This window comes from Trachinotus anak, unplaced genomic scaffold (assembly GCF_046630095.1).
Source record: "Trachinotus anak isolate AG129_WGS33_773 ecotype Australia unplaced genomic scaffold, CSIRO_AGI_Tana_v1 ptg000009l, whole genome shotgun sequence".
Classification (NCBI taxonomy): domain Eukaryota; kingdom Metazoa; phylum Chordata; class Actinopteri; order Carangiformes; family Carangidae; genus Trachinotus; species Trachinotus anak.
Window position 1 is genome coordinate 17931238 of NW_027273860.1, and position 23096 is coordinate 17954333.

A 23096-nucleotide genomic window follows, 5' to 3' on the forward strand; every position below is an offset into this window, starting at 1 on the left:
CCCACGGGGGAATCCTCCGCCCTGTCATGTGGAGGTGTCGCGTCATAAAACCTCCTCACCACACACTCCTGTGTAAACTGTAAGAATGATTGAATTAATCATGTTTACATGTGTGGACGTTTAGCACACAGTGCAAAGTTCAATAATATTTTATATTATTAAATATTCAAAAAAATGTTAAAATGAATTATTTTTTTAAAAATCCGTAAACTGTTAAGTCAGTCAATCATCTGACTGATAATGTCAGACAGTCCCTTGGAATAACCATTTTTTGCTTGTGTGTGTGTGTGTGTGTGTGTGTGTGTGTGTGTGCGCGCACTGAGGTCTGAGGTGTCCCTGTGTCCAGCTGCCATTGCACTAATCTGTGTGAGATGCTATCGCTGACATTCCTCGCAAGCCATTCAGTCTATTTCATCAAGCTCCACAATCACAGCTTTTGTCAACACACCTAACACACACACACACAAACACACACACACACACACAGAGCGAGAAAGAGAAAATATGACACGAAAATTAAAAAAAAAACAAAAAAACAAAACAGGATTACTTATATATTACAGGTTTATATATGTTATATTGGTATATTTATTCATATGTATATAAATATACATAAATTGGCTGAGAAGTCACAAAAAACTGTAGACTATGACTCTTTTATAACCACATTTAAGATATTATCAAAATGTTTGTTATGTTTCAATGTGAATTTTAATATCTTTAGAACTATCTTATTAGAACTAAGTAATGTTACCAATTACTATTTCGAACAAGTAAAAAAGTGAAATCACTACAGTTCTCAGTGTCAGTGTCAGTCCCACAGCATGAATCTCACTCCGCTGTGAAGCAGCCAGTCTTGACAAATTAGGGAACATTTTGAAATGATACCAGTTTTAACTTGAACATACAGTGAAAAGGTGAAAGTACCTTAAGTCCTGAACTGAGGTATTTGTTTAAAACATCCTCATTATTTATTTAAAACATCCTCATTCTCTGTTATGGTGAGATCACACCTAAGCCTTCGGCAAATTCACACTGTGTGTTTGCAGCTTTTCATTGTTTGCAGAAAGCTGTAAAACCTGCAAGAAACATGTGGAACTGCTTCCAAAAAGTCCGGCTTTGCTCCCAGGACGCACTGAGAAAAGGTTTCTCTTACCGGTCTTTTAGCTCAGGAACATTGTAACGCATCACAGATATACTGGAGTTAGATGAAAAATGTTCATTTTAAATTCAATTTTTGACTCAAAAATGCAGGTGAAAGTTTTATAACCTCATGTCAGTAATGACCGTTACGGACATCCCTTTATGTAGTGGAGTATATCGGCATTTACTGTATTGTTACATGTAGTAACTATTCAGACCACAATAATAGCATTTAAAATGAGACTGTACCTTTATTATGGAGTGTTTCCTCATGAGAGCAGCATATCGGTGTGTTCATTCTCTCTGACACACCCAACCACACACACACACACACACACACAAACACACACACACAAACACACACGCCCATAAACAATAACTCACACTCACACAAGATCTCTGACACCTAATTACAGAAGCTGTAATACTTTCACATACACACACACACACACTAACCCACTAACACACAGTTGTTTATGTAGGAAGCTGGTGGTATGTTCTCCATCAGGCTCTACGAATACTGAGAGTGCTGTGAGAGATGAAACCCTGATAACAGACACAGAGGTGAAGAACAAGACAGAGACGCAGAGCCCACAGGCCTCTGGTTTGTGTTCAAATACAGGGAGTGGCCTAAGGCCGCAGGGAGGTGGGTGTGTGTAACAGACAGATGAGCTATGTATTGTAATTAGTCTCAGGAGGCGTGTAGGTGCAGCTCAGCCAGCCTCCATCACCTACAGCCCCTGTGAATAGGTGCAGTTGCAGAGCTAAGAAATGAATGGCCCTTCTCTGTTGCACTTTGGACTCAGGTACTTTCCTGTTTTTGAAAGCAGGAAACTGGGTCCAATTTTAGCCCCAGGGCCCCAGTTCCTGTTCTCAAAAAGTCCCTGCTCCTGAACCAGGACTTTCCAACAGTGTTAACGGGGTCAGCAAAAACTATAATGAAAAATATTTGCTGACGACCTTATAGTAACCAATCAAAACAAAAACTGTGATGAAAGTTGTATTTAGGCTAAACAGCACTTTGAAAGACAGCTGAAAGGGCAAATGAACAAATTACTGTAGTTCGACCACCTGCATGCATCTGTAGAATCACACGTTGTCTGCTCCTGAGCAGTAAAATCTCACAATCTATGCAGATGACACACTGTTTTACCCAAAATACCATATCTCTCCTTCAGATGTTGATTGACAGTGCATTCAGAAGTGTTCAGACCTCTTCACCTTTTTCAAATTGTGTTATGTTGCAGCCTGATGCTAAAATCAGTATGGGCTGAGAATTTTAATGATTACAGCAACATAACAAAGGCTGCAACATAATAAAATGTGAGAAAAAACGTGAAAGGATCTGAATACTTTCTGAATGCACTGTAGATGCTTGACCTAAACTAATATGCAGAACATCTTGTATTTCAGTAGCCTTATGTGTCTTCAGATGTGTGCTGGTGCTGATAAAGGCTACATTGTCATTAAGTTTAGCTGACTATAACTTGACTAAAACAATAACTAAATGACTAAAAACATTTTCATCAAAAGACCAAAATAAAGAGCCAAAACTGACATAGTGGCACAGGATGGAGCAAGAAAACATGAAGTGAATGTATGGAAAACAGCCATTATTATCTTTAATGCCTTCCTTGACTTTTCTTCCTATTTGGTCCAAAGAGCTCAAGCTTGAGTGAATGAGCTCTTCTTTATTTGACTTTTGATTGGATGCACGACCAAAACCAGTGTTGCTTCTACACATGGGAATGACTGGTCTGACTGATGTACAAAGAGGAAACGTGTAGATCGACAGAAAAGGACAAGCGTCGCAGACAGAACTTCTACATTAAAATATGCTCTCTCTGTGAACTTTGCTCTCAGACTTCCTATATTTGCTTTAAAACACACACACACACACACACACAGAGGAGAATGTGGTGGACGACACTGATAAAATATTCATACTGCATAAAAGGGGTCAGACCAGAGAGGACACACACACACACACACGGACACATTTTTGGAAGCTTGTTACATAAAAAGTGATGGCAGCCAGGCTAAAGTGTGTGTTTTTAAGAGTTAGAAACGCAGTGAAGCCCAAAGCACACACACACACACTGTGAATGATGCTCTCAGGGATAATTAAACAGGAAGTTTAAAAAAGGTCAAACAGTGTACTGTCTGCATTCTGTCACAGTTCGGGGAGACCTCATGTGGCCCCATTTGATGTCTCCCATTTAGAAATGACAGAAAAAATGGTTCATAATGTCATGCCTGACACATCCATGTGCCCCAACAGGCCATTAATAGTGACAGAACTTTTAGCAGAGGGGTCTTGGTCAGGTCAGGGTCTCGTTTTCCAGCTCCACACCTACTGCACGGTGCTGTGTGTGTGGACCCTAGGCTAGGAACACAAATACTTTATCCAAATGGGGTGATCAATATCCTGCTGTGATGCATGACAGTAAGTGATATAATGGTTTGGCCTGCAGCCTTTGATACTGACCTAATTCACAAATACGTACGAGTCAGTCTGCAGCTGTCTGCCACCAGACGAAGGGATAAATAACACTGTCCAGTACATTTTATCGTATTCAGTAGGAGTTTGCAGAAGTGTTGGCAACAGGTAATAAATAAATAGTAAAATAGCCAATATATATAAAATCATTTATCCTGTATTACATTATATGCACTTATTCCTTTCAGACTCTGACATGTCTGCAGGCTTTGGCCATAAAGACTGGATAACAGTGTTTGTGCTGCAGCCTGCAGTGTTATTCGTTTATAATTATGTGTATACATATATATATATATATATATATATATATATATATATATATATATATATATATATATATATATATATATACACACACACATATATATATTCATAAAAACAGCTACCTGGTGATTAGCTGCTGTACAGTATTACTCCAAATAAAACATTGAACGAAAGGTATAGAAAGTGTTGTCTATCTTAGTACTTTTTCTCATACAACAGACTTAAGAGGACACAGGCAAGATCCCGAATGCTTCCCTCAGCTCTGACCAACCTACTTCACTGACTTTACACGTGAAGATTAATTTACTCATCATGCTAATTATACTGTAATAACAGCTGTTGAATGTGGCCCTGGAGGAGTAAAGGAGTCTGGAAAAATAACCCCTGATGAGGTCAACAGTGTTATCGCAGCCTGAGCATGAAGAGTACAATTTATAATGGGGAGATCACATTACAAACTGGGGGCCTGTAGATTCTTGAAAGGCCTTTATGAGGCAGGGAGCAGCGAACTACAGAGTTATGGGAAATATAGGATGCAGTACTTGAGACAAAGTCACAACAACACTGCCTCTGCTGCTCTCATTTTTTTTTGTGTGTGTGTCTCCCAGAAGCACCACAATGTTGTCGAAGTGTTACGTTAAATCAGCTCAGTGTGTTGAGCTGATTGGGATTATGGATTAATGAAGTTAGGGCTGTAACTTCACATCACTTCTTCACTCTAAATATATACATTCTTTTCATTCTTGTGCATGTTTTAAATAAAATTATGGCATATGATTTAATAAATTATTTTGTTAATATCAGGAAGTGTATGGAAGGGAATTAGAATTTTCCAGGTTAGTGTGTTTTCACACCTGAAGTTTGTTTGCTCTGGTCTGATTCAGTTGATGAGTTTGTAAACTTGTAGCACTTCCCCCTCGGTTCAGTTTGCTTTCAGAGAAAAATTCAAGTCAACCAAAATGCATCACTGCAAACCACATAAGAAGGTTCTCTCCTCTTATTGGTCAGATTTTCTGGTGGGAGCAGGACAGTAAACACAGGAAGACGGTCCTGCACTCTGGACTGTCTTAAGCAAACATAGATCAGCATCAGAAATGATATTAGCTCTAATATGTGTCTGGGCAGTTTACCTACATACTATCCAACACCAGGTTGGTACGTCGTCATAATGCTGTACAGACTCTGACTCTGTCAGGATGTGCACTTGTAAGATGATACACCAGAGGTGATGGAAGACACTGATAGGTCAAAAATAGGCAGCAAACTAATGTGCACATTATGTCCTCATCTGGGGCTGGGCTGCTGCACAGAAATCACAATGCAAACACACACACACGCACACACGCTTAGTCAAACTGAAACCTTAATTTTCATGTTGCCATCAATCCCGTCCCGGATGCAACGCCATCAGATGAGGCTGATGTGACACAGACAGAAATAGTCTGATGACGCACTGAACCAAAGAGCACACACAGTCCTGGAGGTGCATGTGCGTGTGTGTGTGTGTGTGTGTGTGTGTGTGTGTGTGTATGTGTGTGTGTGTGCGTGCTCATACCCTGGTTATATGTGACTTTAGCATATGCTCATGGGTATGTGCTGGACAAAATGTCACAAGTTGTGTGTACGTTACAGAAATGGTACAGAAAGTGCTCACAGGTCTTTCTGCTGCAGTTTAAGACCTTTATGATGGAGGAAGTTAGCGCACGCATGTGTGTCTCCACCATATGGACAAGATCATTATGTATCATCATAGCTCTTATGCACTATGTCCCACATGTTGTACATAATGAATAGTGCATCATATGCTGATGAATAATGCAGCAGCTGTGCCAGGCTGTAAGGGCTTTCCCATGTACCTGGCAAAAGCACTGATAATGTTTGCTGTCACTGGAACTTTGTGTGTGTGTGTGTGTGTGTGTGTGTGTGTGTGTGTGTGTGTGTGTGTGAGAAGTACACAGAGCCCTGCTTTCCTAATTAGTGGTGATGTAAAATCATGACAGCCTCCGATATCTGTCAAGCAGCCAATGGCAAATAAGAGAAAGAGACATGGAGGAGAGGAAGCAGAGCAAAAAGTGAACAGGCTCTATTGATCCTGTGGTGGAAGAGAGAGATGGTGCTAAGGAGCAGTGGGAGGGGTCGACAGGAGACAGGAGACAGGAGAGGGGTTGATGAGGATGCAGAACGAGGGAAGAATGAAGGAAGAGAAAAGCAATATAGACAACAGAGAAATAATAATAATAATAATAATAATAACAATAGACAGATAATATGTTTTTGTTGAATTGTCATGAAGAGGTGATAAAAAATGAAAGGAGATGTAGAAAGCTATTTCATAACCAACATCATATAGCGATAAGTAAGGTTTTATATTTATAATTATTGTATACTACAAAATGGGGAATGCATTTGAAAGAAATAGTTCAATTTCACGCCACAGCACATCCTTGGTTGGTTGTCTGGATGTTGGGAAGTGTCTGAAACCACAGTTGGGGGTGGGGGGTGGGGGGGGGTGTGTGTGGGGTGAAGTGAGGCTGAAGTAAAGTCACTGCACATCGTTCCTGCCGATATTCAGTCCTTGTTCCTACTTTAACCTTTTCTCACTGTCAAACTGTTTGCTGTGCTGATCCGATCTCCTGTCCGGCTCAGACGGCCTCACAAGTTGTGAAGATCTAGTGTTTGGAAATACGAACCCCATTATTCCAGCAGTGTGACATCACCATCAGCCAGTGTTGTTAAGAGAACCAAACTTTTCAGAAAGTCTGTTTACTCAGAGAAAATGCAAATGCTGTAGCTCCGCTTATGTTTACTCATACAAACACAATGACAGCAGCACATCCAACACAAACACACTCCTCTGACAGGAAGATGGAAGCTGCACTGAATGCAGAGGGAGAGGTGTGTGTGTTGTGGATCAGTGAGTCTTTGATGTTTGGCTCGATTCACAGAGCTCCACTTTAGGTAATGTTAATATGTGCCCTGTGTGTGTGTGTGTGTGTGTGTGTGTGTGTGTGTGTGTGTTGCTCTCACATCCACACACTGCCTTGATGGAACTCACAGTGGGCCTGTTTGAGGGCTAAGTGAAAGGGCTAGTGTTTCACTATGTGTGTATATGTGTGTGTGTGTGTGTGCGTGCGTGCATGTGTGCGTGCGTGTGTGTGTGTGTGTGTGTGTGTGTGTGTGTGTGTGTGTGTGTGAGTGAGTATGACACAGCTGTCTTCTAGTCCTAATAGAATTAAGTAGAACTCTCAGGACATGTTTGTGTAATTCAGCACTCGCTGTATCCCATTAGCATGCATGTTAGAGAGCAGGCAGACAGACAGACAGACAGACAGACAGACAGATAGTCATGTCCACACCCTCCATCACGCTCCCCCCCCCCTCCCCTCCTCACCTCTTTTGGGAAGGACACACAGCCTCGGAGGCTGAATGAATTCCCTGTATGTCCCCATGCTCTCGCCCACACTCTCTGAAATACACACAGACACAGTATTTCTTTGGGAACTATGCCCTATTGTTGCAGAACGAGGCTTTACACATCGCAATGGAATGCAAAGCAGGACAGACGCACACACACACACTCACAGACACACACACGCAGAGGTCAGAATCTAATCCCAAAACAAACACTGTCACACACAGGTAGTGGACACACACACACATTCAGGGCTAGGACATGTATTTGTGTGTGTGTGTGTGTGTGTGTGTGTGTGTGTGTGTGTGTGTGTAGACTGCAGCCTGGACCTGTACAATGGTGGATTCCATATGACAAAAAAAGTCATCCTCTGCCCTGTTACTCATGAACCTGCCCATGAACTTTAAATGCTTCACATTCCTGACGGCTGCTCACAGCTGTTTGGCTTCTGCTCTGTACTTCCAGCTCCATTTATACAAAATATTGCACATCTGAAAATAAAATACAGCCTATATATAAATAAAGAAGTGTGGTCTGATACCAAGCCCCATTAATACAGAGGTAGATTCATGTTATATTGTTTATACTGTATAGTAGCAGCACACCTGCACGAGTCTGTGATCACACACACTGATGCTGCACTTCCTGTTTCTCACACTGATAAGTTCAACTAAAGCAGAGACCAGAGCAGTGTCTTCTGCTCCCTGACACCGAGCTGCAGTATCTGTCCATCCAGAGGGGCAGATTCTTTTCATGGGACATTGCATGGGGTTAGAGCAGGGATCAGCGCCATGTGGTTTACAAGCTGCATCACATTAAAATGTGAAATCACTTTTTTCTTTTTTACTAATTTCCACCTGAAGGAACAAACTGTAACATGCAGAAGTCCTGACAACACCTGAACATTTCTCTCTGATGTAGAATACTCAGAGTTGGAAAATATGCTGACTTGCTGACACATGTAACATCAACGCAGCATCAGGCACTAATGCTTATTCTGCTGTGAACGTGGTCAAACAGTAAGAAGAAGAAGAACAGAGAATTTTTCTGGCTCCGCCCAGTTGATTATTTCTGCACATAGAATAATTTCTGTATTTTTTTAATACTGACACAAGACCTGCAGCTATCTGCAGCTCATCTCCTGGTCTGCAGGGTTTCTGTGCTTGTAGCTTCACGGCTGTCTTGTGGTTTTTTTCATTCAGTCGAACTAACTTTCCTTCCACTGCCCTTTTCTTCGTATTTGGTCCCTTTAATGGCATACGAGCTGGGCCTCTGACTGATTCCTTGAATTTGGCATTAAGCCAGGATTAAACCATCTCTGTCACAAAACGTCCTGCTGCGTGTTTTCCATATTGTGTGCAGTTAAATTCAAGGCTAATTTAACAACCAAAAGGAGAGATTTCCAGTTGAAAGTGAATGAAAGTCGAGCTATAAATGAGCAGTGAATGTAAAAGGTCTGAATAATTCACACCTCTACAACACACCTCTGGACCATATTCCTCCCTTTACCTATCTATCGGTCTGTGTGACATCCATCCCTTCCCCCTGCTGTATAATTCCCAGCAGGGCTGGTTGGCAGTAGTAAAGCCTGGTTGCTGACACACTGGTCCAGCTGCTACCGTTGTGAGGGGGGATTACAGCCACCGGTTCACTCTGTACCATCCCATTCTTCCTCTCTGCCCTCTATCCCTCCATCATTTCATTCATTCAATCCGCCGTTGTCACGCAACCTCGGACTCCACCCCTCCAGCCCCACCACACACACACACACACATTACCCATCTATGTATGTGTTCACACAGACTAATGCAAATGGACACATCTGTGTTAGTCCGGCTGCCCACGAGAGAAATCCACGTGATAAATCACCACAGTGTTTCACTGACTGATACAGAATCACAAATGTCACATCATTTGTTACCTATTAAAATACTTTGTACGTCAACATAGACACAACTAATATTACTTATACTTTCCAGACAGACTCTCTAAAGCAGAAAAGTGAGTTGACTCTGGTTAAATAAAATCATTTGGGGATGACTCAGCTCCACACTTAAGAGCTGGAGCTGATTTTTGCCTCGACATGTTTTTAATCTTTCACCCTGACAGATGAAGTATAAACCATGTTAATACATGCTGAAGAGTTGAGTGTTGAGTGTCTGTTTAATGTGAATTCAGACATTCAGTCACTTTATATGAAGGTCAGAGGTCAGGCTCTGTTGGTTTAAGGGTAGGAGGACTTGAGGATATGCTAGGTTTAAGGTTTTGATGCCTGCTCACACCCACATATAAAATAAAGTTTTATTCAAATCAGTTCATTTCAATGGAATGGAGACCCTACTTCAAATTTGCCCCTTTCACCATCTTGACAATGTTTTGAGGGAACTAAGAAGGAAGCTCTCACAGCTCATTTGGCTGCTTTGTAGCATCTGCTTTTATTTAATGTCCTTTGACACAGAATAAACTGCCCCATTAACTCAACTGCCCATTAGTGGCTGCGCTAACAGGCTTGCTAACTGACAGTTAGTCAACCATTTGCAAACCCATTAGCTCTGAGATCTTTTTTGCCCTCTTCAATAAAACTTTATTGAACTAAATGATACACAATCCCCAGCACATGGCAGATGGGCGTACACTGCACGTCACAGGGCAGAGAGAAAGAAGCATGTTCCTGGCTGACTGGTGTGTCAGCGGTTGAATCACCAGCCCTAAGAGCCGTCACCAAGCTTGTAGATACTCAGATGAATGTTGCTGTGGCACTTTCTTGTGTGACTGGGTCTTTATGTTGATGTGATAAAATAACAAAATAAGAGTTTTATCGACTTAACTGAACTGAATATTTTATTTTAAGCTTGGACGCTTAAATCCAAAACCAGCTGGGTGCCACATATTCTGCATCTTATTTATTGCCATACAAGTTTGTTAACTCCATCTACGTAATGTTTATTCGTGATTCAGCCTGTGTGCAGCAGGTCTAAGATACAGACTTAAGTCTAATGAGGACAATTTATTTTATTTATCAGTTTATAGAGCTGGGTTCAAACTTCGGTGCTGAACTGGCTTGATACTGTCGAGGGTTACCAAAGAAGTAAATGAGTAAATCTCATGAGCTTCAGTGAGCCAATCAGCATGCTTGGACCAAGCTCTAATAATGCTTGTGACTGGCTCTGTGTGTAAAGAGACCAAGATTACAAATAAAACTAAAGTAAAACTAAATTCTGCACCATAATGTGTAATTTTCTTTTTGTTAAAATGGATTTGATAAAATTGGTATTGAAAAAAGTATCATTAAGAATTGGCATCAAAGTCAAGGTGTTGGTATCAGCTCAGATATGGAATATCTATATTTCAATTTATAATTATCATCATACTTATTAATCTTAAGTCATTTATCAAGCAAACACATCAAATATTTGCCGGTTCCATTTCCTCACGTGTGGATGTGCTGCTTTTCTCTTCTTTAATGGGATATATTCAGGTATTGGACTGTTGGTCAGATTGAGTAGCTGACTAACAGCTGACTCCTCCCACCCTGGACACAAACTCTTTGAGACACTCCCCTCTGGCAGGAGGCTGCGGTCCTTCAGGACCAAAACCTCTCGCCACAAAAACAGCTTCTTCCCATCTGCTATTAGCCTCATCAACAAGGCTAGAGAGCCCCACTGTTGCTGATCAATTGCACCAATCACCAGAAAAAATTCCTTGTATGTGAAAACATACTTGGCAATAAAACTGATTCTGATTCTGATTCTGATTCTGATTGAAAGTAGAAATCAGATTGAAGTCCCTTTAGCCTCTGGGAAACTGGGATGGAAATAGACTAAACAACTCATCGATTCATCAAAAAAATAATCATTAGTTGAAGCCCTGGATTGCCTTGTATTCCCTCAGCAAACAGACCTGTGCATTTACCCACAACATGTAATGGCTACACTGACTGGAGATCAAATCAATAATCGGTGATAAATAATTCAGTAAATGAGAGACAAGCTGTGGGTTTCTCTTTCCTTCTGTGATGAGAAGAGTATTTTTTTCTCTCTGAACTTAAACCTGATCAAAGTTATGTCTGGATATGATACAGCGCTGCAGGAATGACTGGTCATAAATACACACACGCTACGACTTCCCTCACAGTGACTCAACAACAACAACTAGCACATACACGGTTAAAAGACAACAAATCATTTGACTGTGAGCAGCACATACTCCACCCTGACGGGGACCATTTGGGGTTTGGACAGAGCTGAACAACTGGTTACGACCCGACCATTTGTTACTCTGCAAGCTGCTCAGCACAGACCTGGCTGAGCACTTAGAGCTTACGTATCCTTATTAACTGTTCATGTCTGTGGACACAAGACAAAAGGTTTTGGTGGGAAAAACAAACAATCACAGTTTCAAAGAATCATCATCATCATCATATCACCAAAGAGCAGTTTTCTGGGCCACATTGATTTTACAGTAAACAACATAAAATGTTTCACAGCTCCACTGTGGAGTCAATACTGGAGCTGTTTACCGCTGTGCCGTTGAGTATTGATCACACTGATCAATACTTTTCCGTGATCAAAATGTCCTGTGCACATGGTGTCACATATTCTGTCGGTTAACCAGTCCTACACAGTTAACAGGCAGTGACCACTACAGTCAATCATCTGTCTAACGGGGCTGAATATGAGACGAGGTTATTTTGACTATTTTTCAGATACAATGTGGAAAATGTTGAAATGTTAATTAAATCTGAAAAACCGAATTACAAAACAACTATTTTAATCACTTTTACTTTTTATTAACAATTGATTTAAACTCGTGGAATTTTATAAAATAATATAAAACAATATCCTATCCTAATATTGAACATTGATAAATGATATTTCTGAATAACCGTCCACTCTCTCATGTTGTATTGCTGCTGATGCTACAGGAAGGAATTTAAATACATCAACTTGGAGTTGAAGAAATTGCATTGGACCTGTTTTCTGACATTTTATAGTCTGATCAATATAATCAGCGGTTGAGTTGATAACATCTTTTTAAAATACACTGTCCCACCCGTTAGGCCCTTTGGCCTTTGTAAGTCTGTAAGTCTCCTGATTCTACCTGTGCGAAACATTTTACAATCACATATCACTGCAGTGTTGACACAGAATTGGTTCAGACTTGTGGCTGTGGTTCTAAAGTGTTTTCCACACAAAAATCACTCCCACAGGCCTTTAAGAAAAAAAAAGCTTTTTTTTGGTAATTTTTCAAGAAGAAATTCTAAATTTTCTGGTTTCAGCTTCTTAAATGTGAATACGTTCAGTCTTCTATGGTCATAAACTGAATATCTCAGGGTTTCAGACTGTTGGTCCAACAGAAATGACATTTGAAGACATTACCTCAGGCTTTAGGAAACTGTGATGAGTATTTTTCACCTTTTTATTGTTTTTTTTTTTGACCAAATGACTGACTGATTAATCAGGAGCATAATCGACAGATTAATTGATAATGAAAATAACTGTTACTGCTGAACTTTTCCATGCGCTTGAGAAGCTATAAATGCTTTTGCCTTTAGCTGTGGACAGACGACACTTCATACCCCAACCTTGAGATACCAGCAAAGCTGCCCACTCTGGACCACTTTGTACCACCATCATGAAACTCAGCAGCTGTGTTCCCAACATCCAAACTACAGTCTACTGAGCAGACAGCAGCTGTGGAATCACTGAATGGCATGATGTCTGAAAATTACTCCTGAACTGGGTAAAGGAAAAAAAAAGTGAACTCATTACATTTATGAGTAACTTAGGCAGGAGTGACGAAGCCTTATCACGTGAGGATAACAATGTGGTCTCAGACTGAACTGAGCAGCACCATTGGCTGGCAGCACAGGAGCACATGGATGGTGGATTTCCTCTGCTTCCTGACTCCTAGACAGAGGCTGGGCTGAAGCAGCCTGGTGACCCTGAAGTGAGTATCCTGCTACAGTCAGGACAGCCCCGTCTGAGGAGATCAGCTTTCCAGCAGCCCAGTTTAAACCCTGACTCTTCCCTGACCTGTACAAACCCCCAAACAAGCTTCAGCATACGAGGTCACACAATAGCGAAGGATCCTCTGAAACACATTTTCAGATGATTTATGATGCTCAGGGACGGTGCTGTGGGTGGAGCAGGAAGACTGGTCAGATCGGTCAGATCCAGTCTAATGACATTCCCCAGCCTGTGAAGAAGTCAGGATCTCTACAGCTGAGTAACTCTAGGAACCTGTCTGTTCATTTAATACTTCCTTCCTTCCTTCCTTCCTTCTCCTCCTACTATGGTCATGGTTTCCTGACTCAACCCTTCCTTCCATTATTTATTCCTCTTCCTTCCTTTGTATATATTCATTGTGATTTTGATGAACTTGACAAATATGATCTATACCATAATCAGTTAAGCTTATACACACCGCCTTACTATTTAATATACTGCTAGTTGAATCATATGTCAATCAAGGCACCACAGACTGTAACAACTGACTAGAGGCCCAGATTAATACTGTGGATTAATGACAGGTGATGTAAAACAATTCAGCCGAGCTACAATGAAAGTGACACATTTAACATGTTAGTTACATTTTTTTTTCTAAACCAGAAATAAAAGCCACCAGCAGGTGATCTAACATACCAGAAGGTTCCTGAAGACTCACCTCATATATACAGTATAGAAAAATCAATGCTTGTCATTTTTGGCACCAGTCAACTGGATGAAAGTAGAAAAAAGATGGTCCTTTTACTCCGTTCTGACCTTCTGTGTTGTGTATGGAAGTAACTTTGAGTTAGATCCTTTCTAATCTACCAGTCTCATGACTCACAAGCCTGGACAAAAAACAACTCCACACATTCAAAGATGTGGGACCTCCACTGTACAAATGCATATTTTTTCCCTGCTTGGGACTTCCTGGGATGGAGACATCCATGCCTGCTCTGATTATTTATCTAAGGAGAACACCATCCAAAAATATTTTTTTCCCAAAGATAAAGAGCATAAAACCAGGATTCAAACATCTGGAACATGTGATTATCCTTCAAATGCTACGATACTGTGATACAGAGGAAGGGAAACCAATCAATCCAGCGATTATACATATTGTGTTATGGTGAAAAGAACATTTTCATGAAAGACTTTCATTCTGTTTGATACTGAAAGCTTCCTCTGGACTCATGCACAGCTGGAACATTATTATCACATTAAATCCAACTGGTAATCAGTGATGCTGCACATCTGCCTTCTACTGCTTATCATTACGGTTCAAATCAATTAACTGTCCTGTGGGTTAATAAGTTGTTCATTAATCTAAGTTAAATGGTCTTATAGTTTTAGCTGGACGTTGGCCTGGATATCAAACCTCGATACATTCACACACCTGGGCTCAACCGGACATCACATGGGCTGTAAAGCAGGCAGCTAGCAGGGTCAGGTTTGTTAGATTCAGACATTTGTGTTTTCACACACAGCTCCTCTGGGTGATATCTAGTTACGTTCAAGATTGCAGTGCATGTGTGACAGCACGAAGACGAAGATCAGAAATTGTCACGTACAGAAACCTGAGTGTTTGCTGTCAGTTTTGTACATTTACATTTAATTCCTCCAATTTTAGGCAAAGTTAAACATTTTGAGAAAGTTTTCATGTGTTTCGTAAAAGAAAAAAGTCACAGCACATACTGGTTTGATTGAGTTGTTTTTTTTTCTGTTCACTGTGTTTGTATGAAGTTAATTAATCGGTAACTATTACAACCACTACAACAACTATTGATAGTGTTATTATTGAAAGCAGCTGCTTAATACGTTACAGCTTCTCACAGCCGCCTGAACGTCATACACACTTGTAACCACTTGTACAGCATATCCAATATATACCAGTTACACCTAAACTATATACAGTCTGCACGCTCTGCCCCCTGCACGGGTTTTAACAGTGGTCAGTAGAAATTACGAACTATGCTGAAGGACTGAATGATTCTGAAAACATTTTTGATATCACACAAGTCTGAATTTGGCAGCACGGACACTAATATTTTCTTCACACACACACGACCTTCTGCTGCAAATGTCATTGGAGCTGAATACAGTCTGTGATACACTTACAGGGTTCAGTGTGCTGCGATTATCTTTCACTTTCAGTTTCTATGGGCAACCAGCTGACCAACCACTGCACCAAGTCGACAAATACGCTCCATCAGCAAAGCAAATTTTTTGACATTAATGTCCCACATGAGATTCTGCCAGACAAGCTTCACTGACCACCGAGCCAGTTTCTCTTGGAAGTGAAACAGCTGGACAATGTGGGTCAAACAACCTGCTCATGCAAAACCAGGTGTTGTTGACTTTGGTGCATTATTAATATTAAACCAGCTTTCATGCGCGCTGCAGTGGCTACAACGGTCAGCGGGCTACTGTCAAGTCTGATTTCTCTTTTGCAGAGCAGAACACTCTGAGTTTTTGGGTTGTTTTTTTTTTTTCCCAGAATCCAAAACTATCCACAACTATAAAACGACTGAGAGTGGTATTTGATATTGGCAAGAAGCTGCTGAGCATTAGAGTGGGCCTGCTCAGGAAACACTGGTAAAAAATTCTGCACAATGAGACAGTTGTGCTGCAGCAGAATGTGAAGAGCTGAGCTGGCGTATTTATAAAACAGTGAGGGAATAAAACAGATGGTCGTCTTTCTTAGACGTTTTCACCAGTGGAGTATCTGCTCGGAGTGGCACCGGTCCTGCTGCGGTGTTTATGGATGCAGTAAATGCTTTTCAAGATATTTTCTCATCATGTCAGCGGTTTCAATAGTTTACATCAAAAGTAACACAACTGCGTTTCCAGCTAGCAAAACTTATTGGCAACTGAAATCTATTATGTAGCTGAGTGCTTCCCTCAACACATATAAACACTGGACCATATGAGCTAATATATGCATCCTTCAAAATAAGAGCCTGCGGCAGACAGGCCGTTACAATTTGACGAGGAGTGTTTCTGGAGACGTACAGAGTACAGAACTGGCTCTCTGCTCTGCTTTGTGTTTTCTCTCTAGAGACAGCAGGGCAGCAGGGAAACACCCAGCCGAGGGCAAACAGAGGTTTCAGGTGGGCTTTGATCGCCAGGCAGCAAAACATGCTCTTCACCACTCTATTCCTCTCTCGTCATGAAGAGATATTGTAGCTGTTCGTTTCAGCAGCTCAGGAGGAAGTCAGAACGACACTGACTGACCCCTGTGACCTGTTTGATAACTGTCAACCCCCCGGGCCTAAAACCTGATCACTTTGGCGGGCTTACAGCAACCAGCATCGGGACATTTAAGGGATGTGATTGGATCAGGTCCATAATGAATTCAGGGCCTTAGATCAGTCCCACCTCTTATTTCCCACTCAGTAATCTGGCTGTGGAGGATTGGACAGTAATCTGGATAGAAGGAGGGAGACAGGGAGGGGGGAGGGAGGGAGAGGGACAATCCTCTCTGCTGTGACTCCTCTTTATATCGTCAATTCCTGTGGTAAAATGTACCATAATGCTCCAGTGCAGGTGTCAACAGACAGTTCTGATGGAGACGATGCAGGTGTGTGTGTCAGTGTTTCGTGTGTGATCATAAACACGAAGCAGAGAGAAAGTTATCAAATCAATACTCTTCATTCAAACCCACAGAAACACATCTCCAGTGATGGCAGAGAGGCTTTTGTTGTTAAATAACAGTTTGTGTGTAGTTCTTAATGCTGGAAGACAATCTTATATAACATTCAGCTGACAAAAATGACTACATTTATTGTTCAAATTTAGTCAAATGCATAATATGAACTCTAAGTTTATTATTGAGACTGTAGTTAGTGACGGTATTGTACTGGACTGCATGATATTGAGATATGTTTCTAATATTCTGACCCGCCCATGTTTGTAAAAGGGGTATAAAGCAATAAAGAGTGGTCGAGTTCAACACCACTGCAAACTACAACCCTAGTAATTAACACATAGTTCAATTAAAACCTCTCTGATAGAGTCAATCAAAGCTGAACGTTATTATGGAATTTATGGGAGGGCTCCTGTATTTCCCTGTATAATATCTAACAAGTGGCCATTGATGGTATGTCAGTATTGAAAAATATCCTTGATAGTTTCAAGCCAAATAAAAATACATGTTTACACAAGGCTGCAGTTACACAGAGGGGATTGAGAAAGGGGAATGAGTGAAAGGTTTATCTTTGTGTAACGGCAATCACAAGTTGCCAATGATGAGTAGATAGGAGAAAAAACAACAGTGACTGTAGATAACAGGAAGACATGTGTCACTCCTCTGATTTGATTTGTCATCAGCAGCTAACAGCTACTGACCCAGCCTGCAGGGGTGATGTCATCATAATATGGAGTATGGAAGAAGTCTGGAGGTCAACAACACCAGCTAGGTAATCTAAACACAGTGCAACACACAGCTCGCTTTGCTGTTCACTGCTTGACTCCTTCTCACACACTCCAAATGAATGGGCAGACCCAGACCCAGACCCAGACCCAGACCCAGACTCAGGCTCGCTTGCATAACTTTGCTCCTGTCTGCGGCGACAGTGCGCACTCATGCTGCCTCAAGTGCCGTCGGGCATAACGGAACCACCATGTTCACGACCCACCTTTGTGGCAGACATGACGGGGAGAGTGAAAGTTGGGAGTCGGTGTTGGCCATGAGGCGTTCACGACAGCTGCAAAACAGCCGCCTTTGTCTGATGGTTATTACAACGGGGCGAGTAGATTACCACTGCGCACCCGGCCCACTCCTTCTAGAAAGTAAGAGTTTCCGAGGAGCACCTGAAGGCAGCATCATCCTACACCAGTGCACCGTCGCTGCGATGCGTGCTGTGAGATCACTCATCCAAAATCACCGTCACTTCACTGCAACGAAGCCCCCGGCTGCCTCCACTCTCAGCCCGCTGCCGCCGCAGACAGCCCACCTCCCCCCACACTCACACTGGAGCACAGTGTTGGTATTTCAGCCTGACTCACCGTTAGTTGTCTGCTTTTTGACAGTTTGTCGGGAGTCTCCGTGCGTCGCTGTCACCGCTACGATCCGCCCACCCAACAGTGCGCTCCGCTGGCTGCGAACTAACACGCTCCTCCCTGGAGAAACTCTGCTCCAATCACCAATCGATGACACTGATTGGCTCTCGTTTCATCCAGTGAGGCTGAAGCTAAAATCCGAGTGACAAGGATATCGTCCAACCACAGCTTTCAAGCTCCGTGCGGTGCCTTCGTCGTCACGTCTTGCACTTTTGACGGACACCCCGCACGTACAATGGAGAAGTTTGACTCCTTTTACGGGACGGTGCCGGTCCAATCGCCGGGGGGAACACGCTCTGGATACGGCCATGGCCCAGGAAAACGCCCTGATACCGCCTCGATCAGTGAAATGTCACCGGGATGACAGGAATTAAGGTTAAAACACAGACAGTCCAGCTGGAAGCGAGACATCACCAGGGTTCACTCATGTGTGATCACAAATGCACCAGGTATAAAGAGTCTGTGTCTGTTGGAATAAAAAGATCAGGGGTGGACGCTGCTTCCCCGGAAACAAACATATACAACAAATCACAATAAGCTTTCTAAATTTGAACTTTGAATAAATATATTTATTATAATTAATATAGTGAACAAATTCCTGTGGTTTAGTCTCACACTACTGCCGCTAACCTTCCTCCACTGATGATAAACTTATACAAAATTTCCCAATAAACGACATGGAGAGGGAAAAAAAAAATCAAAAGCAGTTAAATTTGAAGAATGGTTCGACCTGACATAATTTAGGTTTATAGTGACACCTTGTGGCAGAAATGGGAAACATCATTTACAGACCACAGGTAGTGTGGCCCCCTGCTTGCTGCATTTCCCTTTGTGATGTGGCAGCGTACTGTACTGTACTGTAGTGTAGTGTACTGTACTGTAGTGTACTGTACTGTAGTGTACTGTACTGTACTGTACTGTAGTGTAGTGTACTGTACTGTACTGTACTGTAGTGTACTGTAGTGTAGTGTACTGTACTGTAGTGTACTGTACTGTACTGTAGTGTACTGTAGTGTAGTGTACTGTACTGTACTGTACTGTAGTGTACTGTAGTGTAGTGTACTGTACTGTAGTGTACTGTAGTGTACTGTAGTGTACTGTAGTGTAATGTACTGTACTGTAGTGTACTGTACTGTAGTGTACTGTACTGTAGTGTAGTGTACTGTAGTGTACTGTAGTGTAGTGTACTGTACTGTAGTGTACTGTACTGTACTGTACTGTAGTGTAGTGTAGTGTACTGTACTGTAGTGTACTGTAGTGTACTGTAGTGTAGTGTACTGTACTGTAGTGTACTGTACTGTACTGTACTGTACTGTAGTGTACTGTACTGTACTGTAGTGTACTGTACTGTAGTGTACTGTACTGTACTGTACTGTAGTGTACTGTAGTGTAGTGTACTGTACTGTAGTGTACTGTACTGTACTGTAGTGTAGTGTAGTGTACTGTACTGTACTGTAGTGTACTGTAGTGTACTGTACTGTACTGTACTGTAGTGTAGTGTAGTGTAGTGTACTGTAGTGTAGTGTACTGTACTGTAGTGTACTGTACTGTACTGTAGTGTAGTGTAGTGTACTGTAGTGTACTGTAGTGTAGTGTACTGTACTGTACTGTACTGTAGTGTACTGTACTGTAGTGTACTGTACTGTACTGTAGTGTAGTGTAGTGTACTGTAGTGTAGTGTACTGTAGTGTAGTGTACTGTACTGTACTGTAGTGTAGTGTAGTGTACTGTACTGTACTGTAGTGTACTGTACTGTACTGTACTGTAGTGTAGTGTAGTGTAGTGTACTGTAGTGTAGTGTACTGTACTGTAGTGTACTGTACTGTACTGTACTGTACTGTACTGTAGTGTTGTGTACTGTAGTGTAGTGTACTGTACTGTACTGTAGTGTACTGTACTGTACTGTACTGTACTGTACTGTAGTGTAGTGTACTGTACTGGAGTGTACTGCAGTGTACTGTAGTGTAGTGTAGTGTACTGTACTGTACTGTAGTGTACTGTAGTGTACTGTAGTGTAGTGTACTGTACTGTAGTGTACTGTAGTGTACTGTAGTGTACTGTACTGTAGTGTAGTGTACTGTACTGTGGTGTAATGTATTGCACTGTAGTGTGGTGTAGTGTAGTGTAGTGTGGTGTGGTGTACTGTAGTGTGGTGTAGTGTAGTGTAGTGTAGTGTGGTGTGGTGTGGTGTAGTGTGGTGTAATGTGGTGTAGTGTAGTGTAGTGTAGTGTGGTGTGGTGTGGTGTAGTGTAGTGTAGTGTGGTGTACTGTAGTGTGGTGTAGTGTAGTGTAGTGTAGTGTGGTGTGGTGTGGTGTAGTGTGGTGTAGTGTAGTGTAGTGTGATGTAGTGTGGTGTGGTGTAGTGTAGTGTAGTGTAGTGTAGTGTAGTGTAGTGTGGTGTAGTGTAGTGTGGTGTGGTGTGGTGTAGTGTAGTGTGGTGTAGTGTGGTGTGGTGTGGTGTACTGTAGTGTGATGTAGTGTGGTGTAGTGTAGTGTAGTGTAGTGTGGTGTGGTGTGGTGTAGTGTGGTGTAGTGTAGTGTAGTGTGATGTAGTGTGGTGTGGTGTAGTGTAGTGTAGTGTAGTGTAGTGTAGTGTAGTGTAGTGTGGTGTAGTGTAGTGTGGTGTGGTGTGGTGTAGTGTAGTGTGGTGTGGTGTGGTGTGGTGTGGTGTAGTGTAGTGTAGTGTAGTGTAGTGTGGTGTAGTGTAGTGTAGTGTGATGTAGTGTGGTGTGGTGTGGTGTAGTGTAGTGTAGTGTAGTGTAGTGTGGTGTAGTGTGATGTAGTGTGGTGTGGTGTGGTGTGGTGTGGTGTGGTGTAGTGTAGTGTGGTGTGGTGAAGTGTAGTGTGGTGTAGTGTGATGTAGTGTAGTGTGGTGTAATGTGGTGTAGTGTGGTGTGGTGTGGTGTGGTGTGGTGAAGTGTTGTGTAGTGTAGTGTGGTGTAATGTGGTGTGGTGTAGTGTGGTGTAGTGTAGTGTGGTGTAGTGTGGTGTGGTGTGGTGTGGTGTGGTGTAGTGTTGTGTAGGGTAGTGTGGTGTAGTGTGGTGTAATGTGGTGTAGTGTGGTGTAATGTGGTGTGGTGTGGTGTGGTGTAGTGTAGTGTGGTGTACTGTAGTGTGGTGTAGTGTAGTGTAATGTAGTGTGGTGTGGTGTGGTGTAGTGTGGTGTAGTGTAGTGTAGTGTGGTGTGGTGTGGTGTGGTGTAGTGTAGTGTAGTGTGGTGTAGTGTAGTGTAGTGTGATGTGGTGTGGTGTGGTGTAGTGTAGTGTAGTGTAGTGTGGTGTAGTGTAGTGTAGTGTGATGTAGTGTGGTGTGGTGTGGTGTAGTGTAGTGTAGTGTGGTGTAGTGTAGTGTAGTGTGATGTAGTGTGGTGTGGTGTAGTGTAGTGTAGTGTAGTGTAGTGTAGTGTAGTGTAGTGTGGTGTAGTGTAGTGTAGTGTGATGTAGTGTGGTGTGGTGTGGTGTGATGTAGTGTAGTGTGGTGTGGTGTAGTGTAATGTGATGTAGTGTGGTGTGGTGTGGTGAAGTGTAGTGTGGTGTAGTGTGATGTGGTGTGGTGTGGTGTAGTGTTGTGTAGTGTAGTGTGGTGTAATGTGGTGTAGTGTGGTGTGGTGTGGTGTGGTGAAGTGTTGTGTAGTGTAGTGTGGTGTAATGTGGTGTAGTGTAGTGTGGTGTGGTGTGGTGTGGTGTAGTGTTGTGTAGGGTAGTGTGGTGTAGTGTAGTGTGATGTAGTGTGGTGTGGTGTGGTGTAGTGTTGTGTAGGGTAGTGTGGTGTAGTGTAGTGTGATGTAGTGTGATGTGGTGTGGTGTGGTGTAGTGTTGTGTAGTGTAGTGTGGTGTAATGTGGTGTAGTGTGGTGTGGTGTGGTGTGGTGTGGTGAAGTGTTGTGTAGTGTAGTGTGGTGTAATGTGGTGTAGTGTAGTGTGGTGTAGTGTGGTGTGGTGTGGTGTGGTGTGGTGTAGTGTTGTGTAGGGTAGTGTGGTGTAGTGTAGTGTGATGTAGTGTGGTGTGGTGTGGTGTGGTGTGGTGAAGTGTAATGTGGTGTAGTGTGGTGTAATGTGGTGTGGTGTGGTGTAGTGTGGTGTAATGTGGTGTGGTGTGGTGTGGTGTGGTGAAGTATAGTGTGGTGTGGTGTGGTGTGGTGTGGTGTAGTGAGGTGTGGTGTAATGTGGTGTGGTGTGGTGTAGTGAGGTGTGGTGTGGTGTGGTGAAGTGTAGTGTGGTGTGGTGTGGTGTAATTTGGTGTAGTGTGGTGTGGTGTGGTGTGGTGTAGTGTGGTGTGGTGTGGTGTGGTGTGGTGTGGTGTAGTGTGGTGTGGTGTAGTGTAGTGTAGTGTGGTGTACTGTAGTGTGGTGTAGTGTAGTGTAGTGTAGTGTGGTGTGGTGTGGTGTGGTGTAGTGTGGTGTAGTGTAGTGTGGTGTAGTGTAGTGTAGTGTGATGTAGTGTGGTGTGGTGTGGTGTAGTGTAGTGTAGTGTAGTGTGGTGTAGTGTAGTGTAGTGTAGTGTGATGTAGTGTAGTGTAGTGTAGTGTAGTGTAGTGTAGTGTAGTGTGATGTAGTGTGGTGTGGTGTGGTGTGGTGTGGTGTGGTGTAGTGTGGTGTAATGTGGTGTGGTGTGGTGAAGTGTAGTGAGGTGTGGTGTAATGTGGTGTAGTGTGGTGTGGTGTGTTTATTTGTGATCTTTGTTCTCTACATAATACATCTTTAATGCAACCAGACTACAGTAAACCTACAC

General features: G+C 42.4%; 1 protein-coding gene across 14 annotated transcripts in view; it reads right to left on the reverse strand.

Annotated features, from left to right (window-relative positions):
* LOC139625543 (microtubule-associated protein 4) overlaps positions 1-18911 on the reverse strand; it is a 118541-nt gene extending 99630 nt beyond the window's left edge. For 5 of the 14 annotated variants that reach the window (XM_071485605.1, XM_071485606.1, XM_071485612.1 and 2 more), the window contains exon 1: positions 18314-18911. The gene's annotated coding sequence lies outside the window, so the exon portion shown is untranslated. The remainder of the gene's footprint in view (positions 1-18313) is intronic. The other 9 variants (XM_071485613.1, XM_071485609.1, XM_071485611.1 and 6 more) reach the window with 3 other exon arrangements.
* Between the last annotated feature and the right edge of the window lie 4185 nt (positions 18912-23096).